Source organism: Diabrotica virgifera, chromosome 10, assembly GCF_917563875.1.
Source record: "Diabrotica virgifera virgifera chromosome 10, PGI_DIABVI_V3a".
NCBI lineage: Eukaryota > Metazoa > Arthropoda > Insecta > Coleoptera > Chrysomelidae > Diabrotica > Diabrotica virgifera.
The window spans coordinates 146,273,882-146,300,531 of record NC_065452.1 but is presented as its reverse complement, the minus strand read 5'-3'; the positions used below and the strand labels follow the sequence as shown (position 1 = coordinate 146,300,531).

General features: G+C 32.8%; 1 protein-coding gene across 5 annotated transcripts in view; it reads right to left on the bottom strand.

Annotated features, from left to right (window-relative positions):
- LOC126893396 (very-long-chain 3-oxoacyl-CoA reductase) overlaps positions 1 to 26,650 on the bottom strand; it is a 96,220-nt gene that overhangs the window by 33,165 nt on the left and 36,405 nt on the right. The window lies entirely within an intron of this gene.

Genomic DNA, 26,650 nt, shown 5'->3' with positions numbered 1-26,650 from the left:
TGATGACGTCATCGATAATTTTTTTAATGAGAATAGTGGTCGTGTGATAGCTCATTTGAAAGGTAATTCAATTCTCTATTCAGTAATATAAACACTAACATAATTATTTATACAGGGTGTCCAAAAAAAATTTATTTGGATTAAATTTATTGACATAAAAAGAAGAATATATGTAATTTATTTAATTCAAAATACATTTTACTGCTCTCAGAAAACAGAAAAAAATGAATATGTGAAAAATAATCATTGATATTGGCTTAAATTAAATGTTCAAATTGTCACGAGGCTGGTGGGTGGCTGCTTTAATATTGAATTTAAGCAAAAAAACAACATTTATTTGCCAAAAAACATTTTTTTCTGTTTTCTGATAGCAGTAAAATGTATTTTGAATTAAATGAATTACACACACTCTTCTTTTTATGTCAATAAATTTAATTCAAAAAAAATTTTTTTGGGCACCCTGTATAAATAATTATGTTAATGTTTATATTACTGAATAAAGAATTGAATTACCTTTCAAATGAGCTATCCCACGACCCTTATTCTCATTTAAAAAATCATCGATGACGTCATCACGCCCAGATGGGTGACGTCACTAGTATGATATATATGCCAAAAAGTCGTAATTTAAAAATAAAAATTGACCTGTTTCGGTATTTTTTTCCAAAATCGTCCGTTCTTGAGAAAATGAATTTATTCCAACCTTTACGTGCTTACTGTATAAAAATTGTTATATTATTTTACGTTGTGTGTTTAAAATTAAAAACGTAAATTTCTAAATAGACGCATTTGCCAAGTGAATCATCTCATAATATCTAGAAACTTAATCCCTTCCGGCATACCGAAATTTTATGGTAACGACAATAAACTATAATGCTATAACGTGACTATTGAAAGATTTGAGAATTGTAATTTGCCGAATTTTAGAACTCTAGAAATGGGTTTTCTCTTTAATCTTTACCTACGTTTAGTATTTCGATACAATTATCCAGAGGCGTAACAGAGGCCCCCGCAGCATGAAGCTTACGGGGGCCCCAAAATGTCAAGGGCCCCATCTTGTTGTCTAATATATGTAAAAATGTGTTGTTATATATTATTTGCATACATACGTGTTTTAAGCAGTGCAGTATTGAAAATAAAGTTGTCCATCCGAATTAATAAAATTGTAGATATATTCGCTGATAGTAGATAGTGCACGAAGAAAGTTGTTCATCTCATAGAATAATACTAATGTAATCATTTAGTAATTTTTGTTCTATTTTATTCTATACCAATAAAGATGAAAAATGTGAGTCGTCATAAACTGCATGAATACACCAATAGCTCAGTAAATGACAGTTTTGGAGTGAAATTATCAGCGTCACGACGGACGTATTTGCTTGACAAATTGGATTTAGGTTCTAGTTACACTCCACTTTAAAGTTGGATTTATGCCGTTTGTTGCTTTTACTTCGAGGGGTGACACCCCTCATTGGGGTAAAAAACATACGTTTAAAATAATCCGGAAATGTATAAATTGACTGTATAAATGTATAAATGTATAAATTATAAGCAACTTTTGTTCTTCTATAGAGTTTCTTTATCTATGCTAATACTTTTCAAGTCATTTGCGAGTAAAAATGTTTATTTTTCAAAAAAAAAAAACAACGTTTTCAGACGGGTTTTTCGCAAATAATTAAAAAATAAGTATTTATCTAATTAAATAAATATTAGATATCGAAAAAATATTTGTAGCAAAAATGTAGCTTATAAGATAAGATACAGAAAATGGTGTACTTATTCATGAAGTTTATCGACACAGTAAAAGCACAATTGAAGCTCATGAAAAATTATTCTTATTTGTCCAATTCTAAATCGAATATTTCAACCTGAAATAACCAAAAAATGAAGTAATTTTCGGGAAAAACTCTTTAAACTTTTTTAAATGTTTCAAAAAAAGCTTTATTGTTATTTTTTTATAAAAATTTCTAGCACCAAAACTATACGAGTTACGCTCAAAATAAAGTTGGCCCCTTTTTTGGCAAAAAAAAATCGTGAAAATCTGCCCCTATTTCGCACCCCAAATAAAATTTATCATTAGCGCTTTACCATTTACTTTTAACATTTATTGTTTATATGATCTGTAAGTTTGACCGGTTCGAAGTTATTAATTTTGAAAAAATTTAAAAGTTTTTTTATTTTGGAAAAATGCCTTGTTTCAAAATAACTTAAAAAGTATTAGTGATACGAAAAATCTCAAAGAGTAAAGAAATGTAGGTAGGTCTTGCCTTTATAAATATTTTGGCTTTATTTTGTTTTTCTGTAAGACAAAAATTGGTTAGGACATGGCTGTTTAAAATTTTCATATACTCGTGATTAGTGACTCGTTCAAGCCCTTCAACTAGAAACCTTTTAAAAATAAGCACTTTGAACCGGTAAAACTTACAGGTCGTATACAAAAGTTAGGTAATTTGTAAGGCGATAATGATTTGTTTCGTTTGGGGAGATTTTCACAATTTTTTACCAAAAAATGGGATTAACTGTATTTTGGCTTAGTTTTGATGCTAGAAACTTTTGCAAAAAATAAAGCTTCTTTTAAACACTTTAAAAAAGTTCTAATAAGTTTCCCCGAACAGTATTTAATTTTTTGGATATCTCACGTTGAAATATTTGATTTGGAATTTAACGAATAAGAAAAACTTTTTATGAGCTATTCAAGTTTCCTTTTACTGAGTCGATAGACTTCATTTTTGTTTCATTTTTTTTATAAGCTAGATACATTTTTGCTAACAATATTCTTTTCGATGGAATACTTAATTTGCGAATAATCGCCTACAAACGTGGTTTTTTTGTTGAACAATAAACATTTCTACTCATAAATAACTCGAAAAGTCTTGAGTTGACCACTTCAGTGGTGACACTGAAAATTACACGGTATCGCCATATTTTACGTTGATTTACTGGTCTGTAACACATAATTATAGGTATTTGTTACACATGTAGCATTTAGTAATTTTTTAAAGGAGGCCCCATTTCCAATTCTGCGGGGGGGCCCGACGGAGTTTTTTACGCCACTGTCGAAATGAAAGTATTAAGGTCAATAGCGGGCATATCATTAAGAGACAGATAAAGCAACAGAAGTATACGAGAACGATGCAAAATTCAAAATATTACCAGGTGAATAAAAACAAGAAAGAAAAACTGGAACAAACATGTAAACCGAATGGAACCAGATAGATTAGCGAACATCTGTACAAACAACAAGCCGTATAGCAGAAGACCCGTTGGAAGGCCGCCGAAAAGGTGGAAAGACAACAACAACTGAAACAGAATAAGAGACAGACAAACAGGAGTAATCCTAGTCGCGCGAAGAAGAAGAAGAAGAAGCAAAATTGTTATGAAAGATTTGGTTTCCAACGTTACTCTTATTCAATTCGTTGTAAAAGATATGAATTATTACGTATTAAGTAAAATAAAGTAAAGTGAAGGAAATAGTAAACTAGAACACTTGAAAAAGTCTGTAAGTACTTGCCAATGCACGAAAAAGAAGAATATAAAGTACTGTGCTAAAAGGAACTGGTGAAAAACACAAAATCAAAAGCAAATGTTAGTAAATAGGAACTCAGAGCTATCAAAGCACTAAAAAAGATGAGTCCATAATAATAGTACTTATCAGCTGATAAGAGCAACTCAACTGTAATTATGGACAAAAGTCAATATCAGGAGACAATTCAAGAATTGGTCACAAATGGACCTTTCACAAAACTAAAAAAGAAAGCAACCAAATTACTGGAAAACAAAACATATTAAACACTGCGCAAATTTAAGGAATACCTGACAGACTACCAAAGAAGAACACCAACAATGCATTACAGCAAGACACCACACCCATACTGAGTCCTAAAAATTCACAAAGAAAATATATCCCTCAGACCACCAAAACTAGCAAAAATAAATTCCAAAAATATCCTAGTAAGTTTCGATATCAACAGCTTTTTCACCAATGTGCTATTGGAGAAAACTATAAGAGTCAAATTAGATAGGGACTATACATTGACAATAAGAACCAAACTTAATGTATCAACTATCATGGAGTTACTAACAGTTACTGTACTAACATGCACAGACAACAATTATTTTCAACTAGATAATGATTTCTACAAACACAAGTTAGAATTAGCCATGGACGCATCCTTCTTCTTCTCCCTTCTTGTATGTAGGCTTTAAAGTCTGTTTCTTCTTCAATATTAGCACTCATCCTTATCTCCATTATTAGCAGACATATTCATGCAGAATTTCGGATACGTAATTGATAGACGGATACGTGAAGAAACCGAAATATCCGATAATCAATTTGGCTTTATGCAGGGCAGATCAACAACAGATGCAATTTCCATTGTAAGGCAACTGATTGAAAAATACAGGAATAAAGAGACCAACGCTCATATGGTATTCACTGATCTTGAGAAAGCATATGATAGAGTTCCTCGAGAGATTCTGTGGTGGGCACTCAATAAGAAAGGAGTCCCTGGCGAATATGTAAAGATTGTGCGAGATATGTATGAGGGAATAACGACTAGTGTTAGGACAGGTGTGGGAAAGACTGATAAATTTCAGGTGAAAGTAGGATAGGCTCGGTGCTTAGTCCTTATTTATTCTCATTAGTTTTGGACCAGATAACAGCGAAACTACAGGGTAATATTCCATGGTGCCTAATGTATGCTGATGATGTAGTGTTAATAGGAAATAGTGAAAGAGACTTAGAACAAAAACTGGAACAGTGGAGACAAGCTCTGGAGGAAAAAGGTTTAAAACTTAGTAGGACAAAAACAGAGTATTTGGAATGTTCGTTTAAAGATGGAGTTACTATAAATAAAATGGTATCTTTGGATGGTGAAATGATTGTGAAAAGCAATAGTTTTAAGTACCTAGGATCAGTATTACAGAGTAATGGAGAAATAGATGGAGATGCATGCAGTAGAATTAGGGCTGGATGGATGAAGTGGAATGAAGCGAGTGGTGTGTTGTGTGACAGAAAAATTTCAATGACGCTGAAGGGAAAATCCTATAAAACAGCCATTAGACCGGCTGTGATGTACGGAACTGAATTTTGGACAGTGAAAAAGAAAGAGGAACAACGAATGCATGTGGCGGAAATGAGAATGCTTAGATGAATGAGTGGAGTGACAAAGAAGGATACAATTAGAAATGAGTATATTAGGGGAAGTCTAGGTGTGGCACAATTTGATGCCAAAATGAGAGAGCATAAGTTAAGATGGTTTGGTCATGTTAAACTTCGAGACGTTAATCACCCAATACGAAGAATAGCTGAAGTGCAGATTCCTGGAAGGAGTAGGAGAGGAAGACCAAAGAAGACCTGGGGAGACGATAAGGCAGGACATGTTGGTAAAGGGGATTGACATTGATATGACCCAAGATATGGTGTGTAGAGAAATGCAATTAGGGAAGCCGACCCCACATATGGATAAGGCAAAGGGAATGATGATGATTCATGGAGGATTTCGAACAATCATTGCCTCCTTCACATGCCTTGTCCGTTCCGAACGTAGGCAATTAATATGGCTCTTCTGACCTTGTTTTGGCAGATCTGAATAGTTCGGCAGATGACAATCCGAATCATTGTCGCAAGTTTTGGAGCCACTAGTGTCTCCTTCTCCGTGGACCCTTATGCTGTCTATTTTTCCCTCGATAAATTAGCTGAAGACTAGTGGAAAAGACTAGTGAATTTAATATAGACACACATAATCTCTTCATTGATTTTGAGAGTACCTATGATAGTATCCATCGAGAATTTCTGATCCACGCCCTGAAAGAGTTTAATATTCCAACTCAACTCATTGATACAGTAAAAGAAACACTTAAAGTACAAAGCAAAATTCGAATTCAAAACGCACTAACAGATACAATCCATGTTAAAACGGGCCTACGACAGGGAGATGCCCTATCCTGTATTCTATTCAACATCACATTAGAGAAAATAATTAGAGAGTCAAAAGTCAACACCAGAGGAACAATAATAACAAAAAGTGTATAAATATTGGCATTTGCAGATGATGTTGATATCATAGCGAGAAGCAAAAGAGAAATGATAGAAGCATTTAATTCGATAGAAAGAGCGGCACAAAATAGTGGCCTAAATATTAATGAAATAAAAACCAAATACATGAAGGCCAGCAAATCGACAGGCCAAAGAAACCTACTGAATCTGACAATAGGTGACTATAACATCGAAAGCGTAAATTTTTTTACATATCTAGGTTCACTAGTTACCGCAGATAACAATGTCAGCGAAGAAGTTAAGAGAATAATACATATTGCTAATAAAACATATAATGGACTAATTAAACATCTAAGATGTTACAACATCACGAGAAAAACCAAATGCAAAATATACAAAACCGTGATAAAACCGGTTGTTATATATGGATCAGAGACATGGACACTGTCGAAAAGCGATGAGAACTTATTAGGTACGTTTGAACGAAAAATCCTTAGGCACATATATAAGGGGGTGAAAGAAAATGACGTATGGCGCAGAAGATATAATTTTGAACTATACGCAGCATACAACGAACCCGACGTCATAACATCCATAAAGATCGGACGTCTGCGCTGGATGGGCCATGTTGAACGAATGTTGGAGACCGAAACACCAAAACATATAATGAGGCAAACAAAAGTAGGGAGAAGGTCAAAGGGAAGACCCAAACTTAGATACATGGAACAAGTGGAACAAGATCTGAGAACACTTGAGATTACCCACTGGAAGAACAAAACAAGGAACAGAACAGAATGGCGGAAATCCTAGAACAAGCCAGGACCCAAAAAGGGTTGTCGAGCTACTGATGATGATGAAATTAGCTGAAGTACTCTATATTTACTAAGCCTTGTAACGTGACCCAAGTATTCCAACTTTCTTTTCTTTATAGTTATTCCTACCTCTCTCTCCTTACCTATCCGGCGTAGTATCTCCTCGTTGGACAAACAATGTACTCAAACAAAACAAATAGCCCACAGTATGGTGGAGACATGTAGATAATGTATTCTCCATTTGGTCCCACGAATCAGAAGCATTGAATAAATTTCTGATGGACATCAACAATAAAGAAGATTCAATAAAATTCACCATAGAAAAATAAAACAATTTACTTCTTTTTTATATACAGGGTGATTGATTAGTGGGGTAAAGCTAAATAGATCCGCTATAGTAATAGATAGCAATAAAAGTTAATAACAAAAATTTTAGCCACCTTTGAGTTTCACATTACAAAATTAGTTAGAATGTTACAGGGTGTTCGATAACACAGTGACAGACCAAACTTATGTTTTTTTAAATGGAACACCCTATATTTTATTTTAAATTTGAAATCCTGTTAACTTCATCATCACAAAAATATAAAGGTTTGTTATATTATACAGGGTATTTAAAAAGTTATAACCAATTTTATATGAAAATCGTAACAAGTTCAACTCCCTGTATAAATAAAAATAAGCAAAACAGCAATGGTTTATTCATGCCATATTTTTTACGTATCGTCAAAATTTTCAAGAATGATTGATATTGGTAATTTTCTTTATATCAAATACAGGGTGAGTCAAAACGCAAGTACATTATTTTCTCAGTAATTTTAAACGGAACACCCTCTATTTTATATCTAAGATATTTTCATTTTTCAATAAACCAGTAGCGCGGCCACCCAAATCATCAGAATTTAATAAACTGGACTGATTTTTTTGTGGTTACGTTAATAATGAAGTTTATAAAATACCTCCAACGACAAGGGATGAGATGAAAAATAGAATACAAAGTGTATTTCGATGTGTTAATTTACTAATGCTTCGTAGAGTAAATAGTTCGTTCAAGGATCGTTTTTAGTCGTGCATAAATGTGATAGGACGTAATTTTGAACACCTTATGTAATTAAATATTGAAAATATGTTATTAAAAGTATCTTTTAATTTTTTCAAACATGTTTTTTTTGCAAAATGTATTACTGATAAATTATTTTTCCACCTACCTCTACCGAAAGTATACTTTTCCGGACCTGATTGTAGGGAGCAAAGTTGTACTTTTCCTCCCTAGGGAGGAAAATATTTTTCCTCCCTAGGGAGGAAAAGTAAAAGTGACGTCATGGTATTTCATTCATGAAATATAACTTATTTACGCCCTGTACAATATCTATTTTCTATTACGTAAGTATCTATACATTTTAACGTTTATTTAAAAACACTCTGTATTTTACAGAATGGTAAAAAACAGTAAATTGTTATTCTGATTTAACAATGTTTACATTAATAATTTGACTTATATTTGACAGTTGACAGTTATATTGTACTTACTTGTTAGTTTTAGTTCTAATAAATTTTGTTGGTTAGTTACATAAATAAATTAAGTAAAAATGAAAAAATTACTTGTTATTTGAGGAAGGTGGAAAAACCATATGTATAACATGGGAGTAAAGTGCCTTTTCCTCCCTTGAATGATTACTGCCTTCCGCTACGCGTCGGGCAGTAAACTTCATTCTCGGGAGGAAAAGTAGCACTTTCCTCCCTTGTTATACAAATAGCTATTTCGTTCTTTATTTGTTACATTGTTACATTTACATACAAAAGTAGTGTTTAATTGTCTTCACAAAATGTTGTATTTTGTGTTTGTGTATTTTTTTGTAAAATTTATTACTAATTTTCTTTCTTTATTTGTTAAATTCACATAAAAAAAGTAGTTTTTAATTGTTTCAAAAATGTTGCATGTTGTGGTTGTGTTTTTTTTTGTAAAATGTATTACTAATAAATTATTTTTATTTCTTTATTTGCTACATTGTTACATTGATTACCGGATTGATAATCAGTAATCGTCAATTGTCAATTCAGTCATGGCTTACTTAAAATGTAGATAAATTTAGACACCTAAAATAATTTGCTCTGAAAAATGAAAATATCTAGAAAACTAATAAATTTGGACATGGGGAATGTTATATAAAAATTAAAGTACGGTAATGTTACTTTTCAATAATGATATAAAATACAGGGTGTTCCATTTAACATTACTGAGAAAATAATGTAGTTGCGTTTTGACTCACCCTGTATTTACTATAAAGAAAATGTCAATAATTCTTGAAAATTTTGACAACAAATCAAAAAATATAGCACCAATAAACCATTGCTGTTGTGCTTATTTTTATTTATACAGGGAGTTGAACTTGTTACGATTTTAATACAAAATTGGTTATAACTTTATAAATACCCTGTATAATATAACAAACCTTTATATTTTTGTGATAAAGAAGTTAACAGGATTTCGAATATAAAATAAAATATAGGGTGTTCCATTAAAAAAAACATAAGCTTGGTCCTCCAGTGTGTTATCGAACAACCTGTAACATTCTAATTTTGTAATATGAAGCTCAAAGTTGGCTACAATTTTTGTTATTAACTTTTATTGCTATCTATTGAGCTTTACCCCACTAATCAATCACCCTGTATATGTTAATCACAAAACAGTATATAGGATATGTGAGCAAAGTTTACAAAAAACCAACCCACATCAACAGTTGTTTAAATTACCACTCAAAATACAACGTAAAGAAAAAAATGGTTACCCATTGTGATATAAACAAGGAATTTCACAAGATTAATAAAAGGAAGCAACACAACATCCACAAAAAAACTAGTTTTATTATATTCGTTGGACCGACATATAAGTACGTATTATTAGATAATATAATATAATATTATCTATAATGTAAGATATCATCTTTTTCAAACCTTACATGAGTAATATTGACACTATTTAAGATATAGAACTATTTTAGTTACAATTTGTAATCTTTTAGCATTTTGAGCTGCCTTTATAGTCTAAGAGCTAGTGAACCCTCCTAACGGTCGTCCTCTAAGGCTAGAAATTTTTCTAGTGATAATTCATAGCACACCAAGGCTAAAAACCATGACCTGGCAGGCATCAGCGGTGCACGTGTATCTACCAGGTGAATCGAAAAGTGCAAATTTAGGGAGTAAAATAAACTTTCTCCTGTAAGGTTTAAATTTAAGTATGTGTTTGAGTAAGTCATTTAGAAGAAATGTGTACAATGACAGGCGATTCTGAAGAGCATAAGACCTTGCCAGGCGAGGGGAAAGATTAGGGGTTTTTCCTAAAATGGTTCTTTGTGCATGGAACAAATTTTTTTAGGTTTTTTGAATCATTCCAAACAGAAAAGGTCTTTAGTGATTTTTCTCTTAAGTTAATAGTTTTTGTTATATAAGCGATTGAAAATTTTGAAAATTGCGAAATCGGCCATTTTTAACCCTAAATCGGACATTTGTCTAAAAATTTCAATGTTGCCAAGGTACGTAGATATTCTTTAAACATTGATTGATGAAATCCCGAAGAGTTTTTTGCAATAAAATATCGAAAACTCCTTTGTTTTTTTAATTGCTAATCAAGCGGGCGCGACACTGTCGTACCGGGTGTCCACTTATATTTTCCCCCATTTTAACTGCCTATAACTTCTAAACGGTTCAAGATAGAAATATGCGGTTTTCGCTGAAATGTTTCATTTTAGTAAAAGTTTTGTCTGAATGGATTGAATTTTTTATATCGCTTTCAAATACGAAATAAAAAATGGCGGATTTTTGAAAAAAAACTTTGTTGACTTTTTTTTAATGGAACACCCAGTATATTTTTTTGCAAATTTAAAGAAAGGTCATTCACCTATCCAGCGATATAAAAATTTTCAAAATCCGTTGTCAAATCACTGAGTAATTAATTTTTAAAATGAGGGGTGCAACGTGGATATCACATACCTAAATAAACTAACTGAGCAAAATGATATTATGTTATGCGATTTCCACATTGCATCTCTCATTTTAAAAATTAATTGCTCAGTCATTTGGCAACCCGTTTTAAAAATTTTTATATCCCTGGATAGGTAAATGACCGTTTTTTCAAGACACAAAAAAATATACTGGGTGTTTTCATAAAAAAAGTCAACAACGTTTTTTTATTTCAAAAATCTGCCATTTTTTATTTAAATGCGATATAGAAAATGGTCACTTACCTAAAAACTTGAAAAAACGATTATTTATCTATCCAGCGATATAAAAATTTTTAAAATCGGTTTTCAAATGACTGAGCAATTAATTTTTAAAATGAGAGATGCAATGTGGAAATCACATAACTTGTTATGTGATATCCACGTTGCACCTCTCATTTTAAAAATTAATTACTAAGTGATTTGACAACCGATTTTGAAAAACTTTATATCGCTAGATAGGTGAATGACCTTTCTTTCAATTTACAAAAGAATATACTGGGTGTTACATTAAAAAAAAGCCAACAAAGTTTTTTTTCAAAAATCCGCCATTTTTTATTTCGTATTTGAAAGCGATATAAAAAATTCCATCCATTCAGACAAAACTTTTACTAAAATAAAACATTTCAGTGAAAACCGCATATTTCTATCTTGAGCCGTTTAGAAGTTATAGGCAGTTAAAATGGGGGAAAATATAAGTGGACACCCGGTATAAGTGAGAACGTTTGAGTTTGCATAAATTCATTATCTCGAGAATGGACAAATTTTAAGAGAAATCCTCAGACAGGTCGATTTTTATTTTTGAATTAGGATTGTTTGGCATATATATAATACTAGAAACGTGATCTGGACGTGATGACGTAATCGATGATTTTTTTAAACAAGAGTAGGGGTTGTGTGATGGCTCATTTGAAAGGTTATTTAATTCTCTATTCAGTAATATAAACATTAACATAATTATTTATACAGGGTGTACAAAAAAAAATGTTCTTCTATTTGTCAAATTTAATCAAAGTTAATTTAATAAAAAAAAATTTCTGTAGACCCTGTATAAATAATTATATTAATTGTTTATATTAGTGAATAGAGAATTAAATAACCTTCCAAATGAGCTATCACACAACCCCTACCCTCATTTAAAAAAATCATCGATTACGTCATCACGCTCAGATGGATGACGTCACTAGTATTATATATATGCCAAACAGTCTTAATTTAAAAATAAAAATCGACCCGTCTGAGGATTTCTCTTGAAATTTGCCCATTCTCGAGATAATGAATTTATGCCAACTCAAACGTCCTCACTTTTACTACAGTGTCGCGCCCACTTGATTAGCAATTAAAAAACAAAGGCGTTTCCGATATTGTATTGCAAAAAACTCTTTGGGATTTCATCAATAAATGTTTAAAGAATATCTACCTACCTTGGCAACTTTGAAATTTTTAGATAAATGTCCGATTTAGGGTTAAAAATGGCCGATTTCGCAATTTTCAAAATTTTCAATCGATTATATAACAAAAACTATTAACTTAAGAGAAAAATCACTAAAGACATTTTCTGTTTGGCATGATTCAAAAAACCTAAAAGAAATTTGTTCGATGCAAAAAGAACAATTTTAGGAAAAACCCCTAATTTTTCCCCTCGCCTGGCAAGGTGTTATGCTCTTCAGAATCGCCTGTCATTGTACACATTTCTTCTAAATGACTTACTCAAACACACTTAAATTTAAACCTTACAGAAGAAAGTTTATTTTACCCCCTAAATTTGCACTTTTCGATTCACCTGGTAGATACACGTGCACCGCTGATGCCTGCCAGGTCATGGTTTTTAGCCTTGGTGTGCTATGAATTATCACTAGAAAAATTTCTAGCCTTACAGGACGACCGTTAGTCGGAGGGTTCACTAGCTCCTAGACTATTACCGAATACCTGAAGATGGACAGTAAATTGTCTGAAACTGGTCCGGTCGTTATTTTGACTCAATAAAACAGATGTCGAGTAAGTCTGAATTTTATTTCTACAGACTGGATTCACTCATGCAACCCATTCTTCATTATTTAAAACCTTTATAATTTAAAACCAAAAAACCAAAACTTAAAATTTTATTCCTTGGGCCCACCATTAAAAAAAAATTGATTACCTCCCTCATGGGACTTTTTGTATTCAGTTAAGTACAGTGGAACCTCGATAACTCGGATTAATCGGGACCGCGGCCGATCCGGGTTATCGAAAATCCGGATTAGCCGGAGAATTTGGTAAAAATTAATAAAATACGGTATACTTACAGATAAATTCCGTTATAATTGAAATAACATCAAATATATATGCACAGTACACATCTAAATTACTAAAAATACGTAAACACAAACCTAAGCAAACGGAAGCGAATAATACAAGACTGTACTACACATAATACAGTCACAATCGGAAAGATGTTATGTTATTTTAGAACAGTGAAAACTAAGACCATTATTTTAAAAAAGAATTTTTTAAATAGTCTTTTAGTCTTTTTTAAACAATTCTAAGACAGTTTGATTGAAATAAATAAAGGAATACTACAGTTACCTGTTGTTTCCGATAATTCAAGCCAATGAACGTCGCTCTACCATGTTGCCGTGTGCCATGAGTCATTTTTATTATCGTATAGTTCAAATTACACAAATAATACACATTATCTCTCAAGTATTATATTACATACATTTTTATTTTGAATTGTTGAAATGTTTGTCTGATGAAAATTCCGGGTTAGCCGGACTTCCGGGTTATCGTGGGCTGACTTATCGGGGTTCCACTGTATGTCTAGTCAGACAACTTTTCTATTTCGGAAAATTTTTGGGGATTTCGTAAATATAAAGTCTTCTAAATTTTGGTCCGTCCGATATCTGGAATACCCTTAAAAATTTTTTGGACAGTATTATCAGTAAATTGTAAGTATTTTTATCAAACAATCCTGCCAAAAAACTATCATTTATAACTCCATAGTGCGACCCCCATAGAGGGGCGCACTCATCATAAAAAGTCATAAAATTTATGCCTCACAGTTGAATTTTGGAAAATTGTTTGTTAAAAATATTTACAATTAACTGGTAATATTGTCCGACAAATTTTTAAGGGTATTCCAGTTGTCGGACTGGACCAAAGTTCAAAAACCTCTATATTTACGAAACACTCCCCTCCCGAAAATTTTCCAAAATAGAAAATTTGTTCGATTCGACATGAATAACTGAATAAAAAGGTCTCATGAGGTAGGTAATAACTTTTTTAACCATTTATTAAACGCTTTTCTTTAGTTTCATAGTTTGCGTCAAATCTTTAGAGGTTAATTTGACTGCCTTTTCTTCAATGCAAATGAATGAAAATTTGCAGACATATGCATTCGCGGGAACAATACACGAATAGTCAATAATTTTTTTTGTGTTTAATAATTGTTTAAATAAAAAAAATTTTTAATGGAAAATGCTTAAATTCTCTTGTTTTTTACAATGTAGAAACTTGAACTTTTACGGATTGTAGCTAATGATATGAACTATACATCATTTCACTTTTTACGTTAATTGTTTACGTTATGCTTCATAAATAAACAATAAAGTTTCAAATTTTGAACGCTCATATATTTGTTTATATAAAAATCGGTGCTTATTCGTGTCAAATTTCAATACGATACGAAACAAAACTTCAACCAAAAGTCGAATTCAAAAAATTCGTGTTTTTAACATAGTCTTAGAAAAACCACCGGTAGAGACGTTTTGTGCTACAATTAACATTAGAATTCGTTTTGGCGTATTAATTAAACTCTTTTCTTTAGTTCTATCGTTTGGGTCAAATCTTTGGACGTTAATTTCAATGCAAATGACTAAAAATTTGCAGACATATGCATTCGCAGGAACAATAAACGAATAGTCAATAAAAAATGTTTTAATGTTTATTCATTGTTTAAATAAAAAACGATATTAACGGAGATGTTTTTACAATAAAGAAACTTTTACAGATTGTAGCTAATTATATGAACTATACATAATTTCACTTTTTACGGTAATTGTTTACGTTATGCTTCGCAAATAAACAATAAAGTTTCAAATTTTTTGCCGATTCGTAACTAAAGAAAAGCGTTTGTTAAATTTTATTTTTCATATTTTATTTTATAATGAAAACACTAATCCAATGAAACAGTTAAGTAGGTACCCTAATTTCTTGATTATTTCTATAGGCTTAATTCTACAGGTCTATAAAAGAATTATGTATTACTTTGATATGCAAAATTCATTTCAATCTTAACCTTGGTATGACCCCTTTGTTATCAGAAAATTTGTTTAAAGTACAAATGATAATGCATATTACAAGCAATGCCAGTGTTAGTCGATATACCTGTAGTTTTACAATTCCTAATCAATAAAAACACTAACGTTGACTTAAAAAATGCTGATAACTGTGGAATACAACACTTCTAGGTTAACAATTCAGTTCAAACGATACCTATGTCATTTTAATGGGATATAGTTGAAATAATTGGAAAATATTATAAATTGTATAAATTTATGTTGTACACAGTGAACTTTACGTTGGTTGAATAATCTTGATATTTTGTTCATAAAATAAACAAATTAGTATCAAAATAATGAAAACGTGTCGATTGTCGTCTTGAACATTAGGCATATTCTTTTATTGCCAGTGAATTGTTATACCCTCAAGAGAGACCAAAATAAAAAAGTCTAATAAATGAAAAAGTTATTTTAAACAGATAGAAGGAATATTTCAAACATTTGCTGAATGGACAACAAAATATGGAAGTAAATTTAGATAACTTAGATAACAAGATGGAATATCCAAGTAGACAGTCAAATCCAAAATATATCGACGAGATGCCTCCCACTAGGGAAGAAGTTAATATTATCGAGAGCCTAAAAAATAGCAAATTGTTTGTTGTGCCAAAAATCTATGTTTCCATAACGGATCAATTGTAGAGGGTTTTTACCCACATATTTTTGAATTTTGTTGGTTAGCATTTTAGAATCACGTAAGCACTGATGATGATCGGTCATCCGATCGAAAACTAAATCTGTGATGTAGCCCTTTTTACGGATTTTAACAAATATACCTTTAAAAAGGATTTTATTCGTTTTTGTAATATACGGTATACAGCCAATTACAGGAAAACTTTTTCCTCGTGGGTTCTTTCATAATTTATAATGTATAAACTTTGGAAATCATAATTTGGGATTTACAATGTATTAACATTAGGTTTGTTCTAGCAAACAGTCAAACTAGTCAGAAACCGTCATCAAACAGTTGGTCAGTGAGAGAACATAATACAGTCACCAGTGCTATCCCCTCTGCTCGCGCTGCTGGTCCGCTATTCGCTGATGGTTTCAAACCGTTTGAAACTGATGCTAGAACAAACCTATTGTAAATTATGATTTGGGAGTGCTCCTAGTAGCATTTAACGTGTCTTGGTTTGTTTATTTCTATTGCATCTTGATTGTAAATTTAGTATAGTTAAAGGTTATAATCAGATTAAAGGAGCATTATCCAAAATTTCAGAAGACGATGAGCAACAATTTAAAACTCATAGAGATGCAAATGGTTTGTATAATCGAATGTGTTTACTGGAAATAGGAATATTTGCAATATTTTGAAATCTCAGAGAGGACAAACAGCACCAGTCGTATTCTCCAAGATCCAAATATTGACCTTAATTCAGGAGTGGCGACCCTTAGATCACTTCATCAATTTATATTCTTTTAAGGAATATTCTACTAACTCCACTGAATTACGGAACATCTGCAGAGACTGAAATGACATCAGAGAAATTTAGGTTTCAAAATTTTACTATCGTAGATCAGTTCAGTTCCTCTTTAAGTCAGAGGCTTTCTGCATATGAATGCATTCGTTCCAATTTTGGGTTTTTACATCATTTGGAACATTTAACTCCCAATGAAGTTGAAACTCACTCACTGAAGTTTAGCGACATTTATAGCAATGATTTAGATGAAAACCTAGGTGTCGAACTGATACAATTTGAAACAAAATTGAAACAAAACCTGCCTTGATCTTTTTTATCTTTTTCATTTTTACTCAGTTTTGAGTATTTAGAAACTGTCTTTCGGTCCTTTTCCTAGACAAAGAGAAGGTAAATGCGTGGCCTAAGTGTCCTCTATTTGCTTTCTCCTATTTTCGTCGTCTCTGTGATTATACAGGGTGTAACAAAAATACAGGTCATAAATTTAGTCACATATTCTGGGACCAAAAATAGTTCGATTGAACCTAACTTACCTTTGTACAAATGTGCACATAAAAAAAGTTACAGCCCTTTGAAGTTACAAAATGAAAATCGATTTTTTCCAATATATCGAAAACTATTCGAGATCTTTTATTGAAAATAGACATGTGGTATTCTTATGGTAGTAGTATCTTAAGAAAAAATTATAGTGAAATTTGGACACCCCATAAAAATTTTATGGGGGTTTTGTTCCTTTAAACCCTCCCAAACTTTTGTGTACGTTCCAATTTAATTATTATTGTAGTACCATTAGTTAAACACAATATTTTAAAAACTTTTTTGCCTCTTAATACTTTATCGAAAAGTCAGTATTTATCGAGATATTTTGAATATTTTTCAAATCCACCACATATTTGTATATGGCAAAGTACGATTATGGAGACTTGGTAATACATAATATGAAAATTTATTTATGATTTACATTTTTAGGTATATTTTGAACCATATCAAAAAAGAAGTAATATCTCGATAAAAAGTGCCTTCTCGAAAAAATACAAAGAGGCAAAAAAGTTTTAAAAACACTGTGTTTAACTAATGGTACAACAGTAAAAGTTTAATTAGAACATACACAAACATTTGGGGGGTTTAAAGGAACAAAACCCCCATAAAATTTTTATGCAAACATATTAAAAAAGAAGCCGCAACTCGATAAAAACTGTCTTATCGAAAAAATACTAAGAGGCAAAAAAGTTTTATGAATATTGAATTTAAGTAATGGTACTACAATAATAATTTAATTGGAACGTACACAAAAGTTTGGGGGGGTTTAAGGGAACCAAACACCCATAAAATTTTTATGGGGTGCACAAATTTCACTATAATTCTGTTTTAAGATGTTCCTGGCCTAAGAATTATACGTGTTCATTTTCAATAAAAAATTTTTAATAGTTTTCGATACATTCGAAAAAATCGATTTTCATTTTGTAACTTCAAAGGACTGTAACTTTCTTTATGTGCATATTTGTACTAAGGTAAATTAGGTTCATTCGAACTATTTTTGGTCTCAGAATATGCGATTAAATTTATGACCTGTATTTTCGTTACACCCTGTATATTGTAAAATCCGGAGATACGGGATGCAGCCAGAAAGCAGTTTATTAACGAAAAGTCTTAGATTTAAAATATTGTTTATTATATTTTTATTTCAATTATTCTAATTGTTTAAAAGGTAGTAAACTTTGTATCTGGGGCTTTTAGTTGTTTTCCTCGTAATTGCATTGCGATGGTTTGCCTTAAATTGGCAGAATTGTTTGTATTTCCTTCAGAGTTGTGACTGCATAAACTCCACTGATGATGCATAAGGATGCTGAAATAGCTATATGGAGATGGTGGTCCGACTCTGAATCAAATATGAACAAAACCTGCCTTGATCTTTTTTATCTTTTTCATTTTTACTCAGTTTTGAGTATTTAGAAACTGTCTTTCGGTCCTTTTCCTAGACGAAGAGAAGGTAAATGCGTGGCATAAGTGTCATCTATTTGCTTTCTCCTATTTTCGTCGTCTCTGTGATTATATATTGTAAAATCCGGAGATACGGGATGCAGCCAGAAAGCAGTTTATTAACAAAAAGTCTTAGATTTAAAATATTGTTTATTATATTTTTATTTCAATTATTCTAATTGTTTAAAAGGTAGTAAACTTTGTATCCGGGTCTTTTCGTTGTTTTCCTCGTAATACGAGAGATGTCGCTAAATTGCGTATCAAAAGGTGGGTTCATTGCATTGCGATGGTTTGCCTTAAAATAGGCAGAATGTTTATATTTCCTTCAGAGTTGTGACTGCATAAACTTCACTGATGATGCATAAGGATGCTGAAATAGCTAAATGGAGATGGTGGTCCGACTCTGAATCAAATATGAACAAAACCTGCCTTGATCTTTTTTATCTGATACAATTTGTAGAATTTTTCAATTAATTTAAAGAGGAAATCGACTCATCAAATATAAGTAAAGAACTTCAAATGCACCGACTGCTAAAAGAAAAAAATGTGAAAGATGCGTTTCCAAACGTTGAGGTGACACTTTTTATATTCAGGTCTGATGCTAACTAATTGCATTGGACAGATCATTCTCAAAACTTAGGTTAATTAAAAATATCTTAGGGAAGTTAATTTCGGTCTATGATGGACCAGAGGCATTAGAATCATATTTATAATGAGCATTGAACACGATGCGATGTCTTAAAGCAACTAAACATGCCCGACATGATCAAGGAATTTTCAATTAAAAAATCTCAACAAGTACCAGTATTTTAACCATACATGTTACTGTAATAAAATAATCTATTTCGTTGCGGGTATTGCCGTCTGGGCTCCTCCATGTCCAGCGTCTGTGTAGCTTTTTGTAGAAAAAGCTATTCATTTGATAAAGATTATTCTCTAGTAGAAATGACAAAAGCATTTCACCTCTCTCATTTCTACCCGGACTTCCGAAATTTCCCAGATATATTTCCGATGCATCTAACTGTGTTCCCATTTTTGCGTTGAAATCACCACCCATGACAGTGTAGTGGGCATTATTCTCTCTTATGGCTTCTAATATATCTTCGTAAAATTGTTCTACCTCTTCGTCACGATGGGTTGATGTTGGTGCATAGACTTGTATGAACTTAACAGTACATTTTTTATTTAACTGTATATTTATATAAATTACTCTCTCAGATATTGCTTTTACTAACACCACATTTTTGGAGAGTTTCTTGTGTATTATGATGCCTACTCCTCCTACAGAGATGTGTTAACTTCCCATATAGTAAAGTAGGTGACCAGAGTTTAGTGTTTCGAGAGACTCTCCTCGTCTTCTTACCTCACTGAGTCCGACTACGTCCCATTTAATGTTCTGTAGTTCGTTTTCTAATTCCAGTAATCTGTCTTCCGACATCAGGGATCTAACGTTAAGCGTTGCAACTTTCATCGTAAATCGCTTTGTGTTTTTCTCAGGTTGTGTCAGAACTTTGTCCCCCCCAGAATCCGTGGGACAGACTGATAGATCAGTGTGAGACTCTGGGTTTTGAACCCTACTCACCTGGGGTAATCTTCCTTTATTATCTGACATTTCATTTTTCGAGGGAAAATGGCAATTTAAAACAATTTATTACAGATAAAAAATTTATATTTAGAGATGTGACCGTTCTTAATAGATTCTCGACAAACACTGACCATAGGATGGTTAGAGCTACCATTGAGATACCAACTCATTTAGATAGAAGCCATATATTAAAAAAGAAATACTTTCACTGGACACGCCCACAAGACGAAACAGCATTTGGAGACTACATTAATAACACTCTTGATCACACCATAATATCAAACGATGTCGATGAGTTGAACAAACAAATAGTTGATACACTTAAACTGGCACAAGCACGTTTTTGCCCAAAGACCAAACGAGATGAAAAGATCACTTTAGAAACACAACACAAAATAACAGAAAGAAGACAGTTAAAAAGTGAAAGGGACATTGATCCACAAACCATTAGGGCACTCAATAAAGACATATCGAAAGCTGTGAGAAGAGATATTAGGAAATTTAAACATGAAAAAATAGTACAGACTATAGAGCAAAACCGGAGCATGAAGGTAATGAGACGAAAAATGACGACAAGTGGAAAAGAAATTTTCCAGCTTAGGGATAAAAATGGTGAGATAACAACAGACAGACAGAAAATACTAGGAATAGTCGAAGAGTTCTACACTATATTATACACAAACAAAGTTAACAATGTCATAAATCCAGAAAATAGACACACGGTACAAAACCAGGGATCTGAGGATATTCCAGAAATTACTCAAGATGAGATACAATATGCACTCCAAAAAATGAAAAACAACAAGGCTCCGGGAGATGATGGAATAGTTACAGAAGCTATAAAACTTGGCGGAACTTCTCTTCTGAAAAAAATACAAGACCTCTTCAATCTCTGCTTGTATAGTCAAAAAATTCCTATAGCTTGGAATAACTCAATTACAATTCTTATGCATAAGAAGGGTGACAACATGAACCTAGAGAATTACAGGCCAATTTCTCTACTCAACCATTTATACAAACTGTACACCAGAATAATAACCAATCGATTGGAAGCAAAATTTGAGCTGTACCAACCAAAAGAACAGGCTGGTTTTCGCCCCAACTACGGTACAAATGACCACCTACAGTGCCTCAAAGTCTTGATTGAAAAATCAATTGAATATAATAGACCTCTAGTTCTAACGTTTATAGACTTCCATAAAGCGTTTGATACTATCGAATTACCCGCACTACTTAAGGCATTGGAAGAGTGTCGAATTGATCATAGGTACACCAATATTATAGAAAATATATACAGAAATGCTACAACAACTATAAATCTGCACGGTCCTACCAATAAGATATATATCAGGAGAGGTATTCGACAGGGAGATACTATGTCGCCTAAGTTGTTCATTACTGTACTTGAACATGCTTTGAAATCACTGGAATGGGAAAATAAAGGAATAAATATCGATGGTGAGATGCTCAGTCATCTACGATTAGCAGATGATATTGTTCTGATTTCAGATGACCTAAAAACTGCCAATGATATGTTGAATGAACTCCGCAATGCAGCACGTAAAGTAGGTCTAAATATTAATTACCAAAAGACCAAAATGATGACGAATTTAGTTCCGAGCCATCCTTTAAAGGTAGAAGACGTCGAAATTGAAGTTGTTGACAGCTACATATACCTTGGACATACGGTAAAAATTAGCAGAGACAATCAAACTGCTGAGCTGCTAAGAAGAATAACTCTGGGATGGGCAGCATATGGAAGACTACGTGATATTTTTAAAGGTGATATACCTATCAGCTTAAAAAGAAGAGCCTTTAATCAATGTGTCCTGCCTGTTCTTACATATGGCGCAGAGACACTTACCCTAACAAGGACATCTGCACGAAAACTACAAGTGACGCAACGTAGAATGGAAAGATCATTGTTGGGCATAACGTTAAGAGATAGGGTAAGAAACGAAGAAATTCGTAGAAGAAGTGGTGTAGAAGACATAATAAAACACATAGCCAAAATTAAATGGAAGTGGGCAGGACACGTCGCTAGAATGAGAGATGATAGGTGGACCAAAAAAATCTTGGAATGGAGACCGAGAGCGGATAGACGAGACCCGGGAAGACCACCCACAAGATGGACTGACGACATAAAGAGGATTTGTACCAACTGGATTGCAGCAGCGCAGGATAGATCTGAATGGAAGTTTTTCGAGGAGGCCTATGTTCAGCAGTGGACGACTATGGGCTGATGATGATGATGATGTTACTGTAATATTTTACTGTCACAAGATACAGTTGTTGTATTTTTTATTATTTCAAAATATATTTATAAAAGTAGATCAACGTTTTTTTAATTTCTAAAAGGAAAAACCCTGTAGTTGGCTGTATACCATAGTTATAACAACAATGGTATGGAGGTAGGGCCCCACACTAATTCTGCCCAGGGGCCCCCACTGCCTTAAATCCGGCTCTGGCAAAAAATAAAACATACATGCAATTCATTCAACTTTTTGTAAAAATTTATATTAAGATTCAAATGGATATTATGGAGTCTATAATTATAATAAAGAATCTGTTCACATTATTGACTAATTTAAGCAAACATTTCGAGGACCGCTCAAGAGAAAGCTTATAATGATAAGATTTAGTTATAAAAAGTAAGCTAATGTTTTATTAATACAAAAACATAAGTAAGACACAATATTATTCGTGTATATTACTTTGTACACGGACTACGGACCAATAATATCTAACAATAAAACACTGAAAACGTTTGTTTTCTATACTTCCACAAAAGGTATTACAACTATTTGACTACAGCTGTTTCGGCAAAGTGCCTTTCTTAAGTGATTTAGATTACTATGGGTTTGCCTTTTTAAAGTCTTTAATTGAAGAGGTTGAGAAGTGGGGAGCTGTTTGTCTCGAGTTGGTCATTCAGAATTACATCTGTATTTTTCAATTTATTAATTTCCATAGATTCTAAGAAAGATAGCTTAAGGCCTTTATTTTGAATATGCAGAATTTGAAACTGTTCATTAAAAGAATGATTATGATCTAGAAGGTGAAGTGCGTATGTAGAAGTGTATGTTTTTCTATTGTTGAAAGCCCTTTTGTGTTCTGCTATCCGTTTGTCAAAGGTTCTGCCAGTTTGACCGATGTAAGTTTTCGGACAGTCACCAAAAGTTAGTTTGTAAACACCACTCTGTAGTTGTTTTCTCTTTCGGCTCTTATTGTTCTTAATATATTTGCTTAAGTTGTTGTTAGTTCTGAAAGCTGGTGTTATTCCTTTCTTTTTTATGTATTTGGCTATTTTTGTTGTTATCTTGCCAGTATATGTGATAGAGCAGAAGGTACTGCGTTCTTTCTGTGGTGGTGGATAGACTAATTTCAGGGCTTTCTTATGGAGTTTTTAGTAAAAAATTTTGTTAATTGTTTGTTCGTTATAGCCATTGTTTACTGCTATTTGTTTAATGATGTTCAGTTCTATAGTACATATTCAAAATAAAAGCATTAAGCTATCTTTCTTAGAATCTATGGAAATTAATAAATTGAAAAATACAGATATAATTCTGAATAGTGTTGCCCAAATGCAAGACCAAGACGAGACTTAGACAGTCTTGGTCTTGGTCTTGCGCCAGTAAACCTGGTCTTGGTCTTGGTCTTGGTATTGCTCTGCCGGTCTTGGTCTTGGTCTTGCAGCAAGAGTCTTGCAAGTCTCGCAGTTGCCTATTAGCCTATTGGATATCTTTGAACAACGTGATAGAGATGTACATTTAAAGCTAGAATATCATAGCCATAGTAAAGATCAGCCAAATTAATAAATATCTAGACCAGCGGTTCTCAATTTGGGGTGCATGTCCCACTGGTGGTACATATCATTATTTGCGGTGGTACACAAAACGCAAACACAGCTAAAATCAGCACCACAATTATTATTATACTTAATTAGATTACCTAGCTAGATACCTATTTCAGTTAGTTGGTAACAAAAATAATAAAAAGTATTTTGTGGTTCATGACTTTAAAAGATTGAGAATTACTGATCTAGACAACTGATACCGGGTGGAGTTTGAACTCATGATCTAAGTGATCCGTGCCTATGTTCTAACTAACTAAAGTTTATTAGAAACTTATAATTGTATTATATTAATACAGGGTAGAAAAGCCATATCCATGATGAACGGCATTCTGTGGGACCAGACAATATCTAAAGCGAACAAACAGCTCATATACAATAACATACTTAAAAGTATAATCACAAATGGCAGTGAAGTTTGGCCACTGAAACAAAGAACGGAGAAAATGCTACTAGTAACAGAAATGGACCTCTGGAGAAGAGCAGCAGGCAAATCAAGAAGAGATCGGATACCAAATGAGAGAATACGAGAAATGATGGGAGTCACACATACAATAACTGATGACATAAAAACAAAACAACTAGTATGACAGATGACAGGATCCCTAAGCAGAATTTGGCATGGACACCACAATAGAGAAGAAAAAGCGGTAGGCCGAGAAGAAGCTGGAGGGAGGGAATTGAAAAAGAACTAGAGGAAAGAGAAATCCCTCCAGGTCTATGGTTAAACAGAGAAGAATGGCGGTTAGGAGTCGGAAGGCATCGAAGAACGCTGTAAACCGATAGTAATAGTAGTAGTAGTGTATATTATTATCCAATATAAGCGAATGTAATGTCCGATATAAGCGAAAATATGAGGTTATCGTTGTAATTTCAGTATTTTATAAATGCTAGAATATTCCACAGAGTGATGCTAGCTCTTGTGAAAAAACACACTTTTATTGGTACACCCGGTCTACAGTGACAATAATAATTGACCTGTCTAGCAACAATAATATTACAGCGATATTTTTATAAAAATAAGACAACATATTAAAAAAATCACTTAAATCGAACGGCTTAGGAAATTCAAGACATTAACAATGACCTGTTTTTAAGGTGGTGGTTTTTAAGGTGGACAAAATACATGTGACGTTTTCGTGGTCTGACCGTTCCAAATTTTTAAACTGTTCCACAATTAAAACTTCCTCTGTTCCAGTGTTCCCATATATCAAAGTTTGTCTGACTAGACACCCTTAAGTTATTAACAAATTTTCAGCTTGCTATTAATCAACTTTTTTTTCATACGCGGGATCCAGACCTATAACCCGGACAACTAATTTCAGAGAAGTCGTCTGATGGGAAGGAAAGTACAAAATATTTTATTTTTACATTGTAATAATGACCTGAGTACGTGTCAAATGTGTCAAGTGTTCTTTAAATGGGTATTTTGACTCGCTATGTATGTTTATGGTATTGTTCGTAGTGAACATAAGTCCAATTTTCAAAATTTTTGTTACAAATTTCTTTTTTGTTTCTCATAAAGTATGTAAGAATATAGCCGAACTAATATACATACTCCCTAAAACGACCCTCAGTTCTAACTGCAAGACGCAAGAGTCTCGCAGGCTAAGTCTTGTTCTTGCTCAAGTCTTGCACGGTAAGTCTTGGTCTTTGTCTTGCTAAAATTAGGCGGTCTTGGTCTTGCGAAAACGCAAGAACAAGACCAAGACTGCAAGACCAAGACCGATTTTGGGCAACACTAATACTGAATGACCAACTCGAGACAAACAGCTCCCCACTCCTCAACCTCTTCAGTTAAAGACTTTAAAAAGGCAAACCCCTAGTAATCTAAATCACTTGAAGAGTACAGGGGAAAAACAAGGAATGTCACATTTGAAACATATTGAGATAAACACCAATAAAGGTTTAATTCTGGTGATATCTGAAAACTACTTTGGAGATTATTAGCAGAATTCTAGCGATTCTTATTATATAATACTAATATAATATGAATCTGTATTACCTTATAAATTTAATAATGTACCAAAAAACTGCTAACATTTCTTATTTTTGTTCAGTGGGGTGTGGACAATATTGTTTCTTCGCCTGGGTACAAATTCTTAGAAAATTTATTTAGACTGATCTTTCTGTTTATTGTCCTAAATCGACAGCCTAGTCGATAGTACTCAGTTTTTGCTATCACATGGCGAGAAAAGCCAAAATTAATGAAACATTGACATTCCTTGTTTTTTCCCTGTACTCTTCACTTGAGAAAGGCACTCTGCCGAAACAGCTGTAGTAACATAGTTGTAATAAATTTTGTGGAAGTATAGAAAACAAACGTTTTCAGTGTTTTATTGTTAGATAAAATGAACTTCCATCAAGTAACGGTCGACTGCATTAAGTAACGGTCGACTCCATCAAGTAACGGTCGACTCCATCAATTATTGAACAATAATACATATATGGAAATAAATTTAATCTAGCAGGTACCAAAATTTAATCTTAAACAATAAATTCTTCTTTTAAGTTGTCGGGTATGTAAGATTACAATAGGTTCAAGCTGGTAAAGAAGAGATTTTGAAAAAGCTCTTGAGGGTGAAACAGTCGGAATAAAATGTAAATGGAGTTCCCATTAATAAAATTAGATATGCGGATGACACTGTTGATGTTGACAAAGAAATAAAAATTTTAAATAACATCAAAAC